Genomic DNA, 3,600 nt, shown 5'->3' with positions numbered 1-3,600 from the left:
ATGCATCAGCTTCAGCAGTAGCAGCTCACAGAGTGGGTTGGCTATGTAAGTGGAAAGCTGACTCAGAATCCAGGAAGGTTCTGGAGTCTTAGCCTTTTTTACTGGAGATAATCTTTTTGGTAAAGAATTAAACAGTATTTTGGAGTCAAAAGCAGACTCCAAGAAAGTGAAGTTTTCCTTCCACACATAAATTCATGCCTAGTTTCCAGCTTTTCGGCCCTTTCGTCTCAATGAAAAGCAAAAGGAAAGGGTAATGGCAAATAGTCCCAATCCAACAAATCTGGTAAAATTAAGAGGTATTGGGCTACCAGAGGACCGGTTTCCAAATCAGAAGATAAGCCATCACCCTGATGGTGCGGGCCTCCACCTGGGGAAACCAGGGTGGGAGGCTGACCTATTCAGTTTGCACAGATCTGGCAGCAGTCTGCTACAGATGCCTGGGTGCAAGAAGTGGTATCTCACAGTTATGATCTACAGCCACACCACACAGGACATGTCCAATCTTATCTGATCTTGGGAGCTAAGCAGTGTTGGTCCTGGTTAATACTTGGATGGTAAACCACCTGGGAACAGCAGGTGCTGTAGGTTCTTTGAAGAAATACCATCATCAAAGGTTTTGTACCAGCCCGAAGACCAGGGATTTGCAAGAGGCAGTTCAGGAGTTGCTTAAGCCTGGAGTGATAATTTCAGTTCCTCCTGTACAATGAGGACAAGGTTTTTATTCAAACCTGTTTTTAGTCCAGAAGCCAAATAGGTTGCTCCAGCCCATACTAAATCTCAAAGCCCTGAACAAGTACATTTGGGTGCCTCGGGTTTCATATGGAGACTTTACGTTCCATTAATTTGGCCATAGAGCCGGAGAATTTATGGTATCCCTGAATATCCAGGATGCTTACCTACATGTTACTATAGCACTGTCCCATCAGCACTATCTCAGGTTTGCTATCCTCCAGAATAATTTTCAGTTTCAAGCCCTACCATTTGGACTGACCATAACTCCTAGAGTATTCACCAAAATTATGGAGGTAATGGCATCTTATCTCCGTTAGCAGGGGATAAGGATTTTTCCATATCTTGACGACTTATCAATTCTGGCATAGTCTCAGGAATTGTTTCATTGTCATCTGCAACAGATAATAGCTTGTTACAAAGATACGATTGGCTCATAAATTGTGCAAAGTTGTCTCTCGTTCCATCACAATGGAGGACTCAATTTGGGGCTGTGTTGGAATTGGGTGTTCAGAGAGTAATTGTACCTCTGAACAAAATATCCAAAATTCATTTAAGGATTTAGAAGTTGCTATACAGTCAAACGGTATTCATTTACATGGCAATGCGTGTGATGGGTTTAATGTTGTAGACATTCGACATGATGGAGTATACTCCGTTTCACTCGATACATCTGCAACGTCTGATCCTTTCCAAGTGGAATGGTTTTCATCAGATTATGATCTTCCTCTGGAAGTTAGGAGGTCAGTAGCCAGGTGGTTTCAGGTATCCTATCTGGACAAAGGGAGACTCCTGTGGATATCAAATGGGAAAACTCTGACAATGGATGCCAGCCTGCGGGGCTGGGGAGCAGTGTCAGGAAGGAGTTGTTTCCAGGGTCAGTGGACCAAGGTAGAAATTTACCTGCCAATAAATATATTGGAACTTTGGGCCATATATAGCATTTATTCAGGCAAAGAACACCCTTCAGGTGAAACCAGTTCAAATCCGCTCGTACTTTGCAATGGCAGTAGCGTACCTCAACCATCAGGGAGGAACTCGCAGCCAAAACACAATGAAGGTAAGTCACACATTAAGGTGGTCAGAACTTCATTATCCAGCCTTGTCCGCAGTATTAATTACCCCAAGGTCTTACAAACTCTAGTAGACAATGGGGGTTACTGGAGAAAGATCTCTTGACTTCCCGTCAGAACAACAAATTTTCCACATGCGGCTCAAGAACAAAGGATCCCAGAGCGACCTTTGTGGATGACCTGTCAACTTTCGTCTGCTCATGTGTTTCCACAATCGCCCTGTGGTCCAGGGTGATGCGAAAGGTAAGACAAGGTAAGGCTGCCGTGATACTAATAGCTCCGGCTTGACCCAGAAGACATTGGTACACAGATCGGCAGAGGATGTCGATGGATGCTCCAGTCCTACTCCCTCAACATTCAGATCTACTGTCTCAGGTTCCTGGTTATCATGAGTGACTGGATAGACTGTCTTTGACGCCGTTGCTCTTGAGACTTCCATCCTGAAGGCAAGAGGATTCTTACAACAGGTAATTCAATTTATGCTCAGAGCAAGGAAACTTTCCTCAGCTTGAATTTATCACCAGATATGGCAAACCTATACTCCATGGTATTTAGAGATTCCAATCCTGGTCAAGCTAAAAAAAAAAGCTCCCGTCAGGCCTGGTGGGTAACCTGCACCGAGATAAATATTTGTAATATATGTTACAAAGTTGAGGTGCCTTGTATAATGTCTAGTTAACCCTGATTTTAGGGATTCACATATATATATGAGAAAGTTTAAAGGCTCACAAAGGTGCTACCTACTGGTTTGCATAGGAATATAGAATCAAATCCCCATAGAAAGGGGAAAAGGGAAAGAAACCAGATACAATTTGAGGTGCACTCACCCAACTGACAAATTTTAATATGAGTAATATTACCAAAAATGTATATCCACAGTAGTAATATTCAATAAAGGCTTAAATGCCCAATAACCTAAATCAATGTATAGAATGTATGTGTTTACATGGGACTCAATTGTCCTTTATTAATGATAGAGCGAAATATTAAAATTAAAATGACGGGGAAAAAGTGACAGAAAGTAAATTATATGTGAATATGTGAACAAAGATTTAAAACAAAGCTGATGTGTTTTCTCCCTTTATATATTTTCTAGTGTTGCTTGCAAGGATGCATACACATACAAATGTGTCAGTATGTAGTGTGACAGGGGGAAATATGTTACTTTATTGTTGAGTCACAGCCTGTTACATCAAATAGTAACCATAATTATCAGACAATGTAACACTCAATCTCCACTTCTGCTTATCAGGTTATAGATGTGGTAGATAATTTCTGATGTTATGAGTTAAGAAATAAATGCAACATTGTTGTTGAATGTATGACTCATGCCTTAGATTTTGAAATGTATCACAATACAAATAAACTTGCCTGATTATAGGTTACTCAGGCATAGAGAAACTAGGGATGTGTCTGGGACAGAGGCGGAACTACCGCCAGTGCAACCAGTGCGTTGCACTGGGGCCCGCCTCTGTCCAGGGGCCCAAAGCATTTAATGAGTCAAACTGACTCATTACATGCTGCTGTGTGCTGCGGGCAACCGCTGCCCGCAGCACACAGCCGCCCGCAGGACACGGGAGTCGGAGAGGAGCGCAGCGGTCACGGGGGTAAGGAGGAGGAGGGAGGGAGCCGCAGCAGCGTTTTGTTACTGGTGGAGGCGCTGCTGCTGCTGGCCCTCTGCTTCACTATAGGCTGTCTTCCGAGAACAGGAGCCGCAGCGCTGCTGCGGCTCCCTCCTCCACCTCCCTCCTCCTCCTTCTCTCCTGCCCGGGAATCGTCAGAAGCTGCACCGAGAAGC

At 43.7% G+C, this 3,600-nt stretch overlaps 1 pseudogene; it reads left to right on the top strand.

Annotated features, from left to right (window-relative positions):
• The first annotated feature begins 469 nt into the window (after positions 1-469).
• Positions 470-588, top strand: LOC134953918 (5S ribosomal RNA; annotated as a pseudogene).
• Positions 589-3,600: the final 3,012 nt, after the last annotated feature.

The sequence above is a fragment of the Pseudophryne corroboree genome, chromosome 8 (genome assembly GCF_028390025.1).
Source record: "Pseudophryne corroboree isolate aPseCor3 chromosome 8, aPseCor3.hap2, whole genome shotgun sequence".
Taxonomy (NCBI): Eukaryota; Metazoa; Chordata; class Amphibia; order Anura; family Myobatrachidae; genus Pseudophryne; species Pseudophryne corroboree.
Note: the sequence above shows the minus strand (reverse complement) of the source record. Positions and strands in the feature narration are given on the sequence as shown.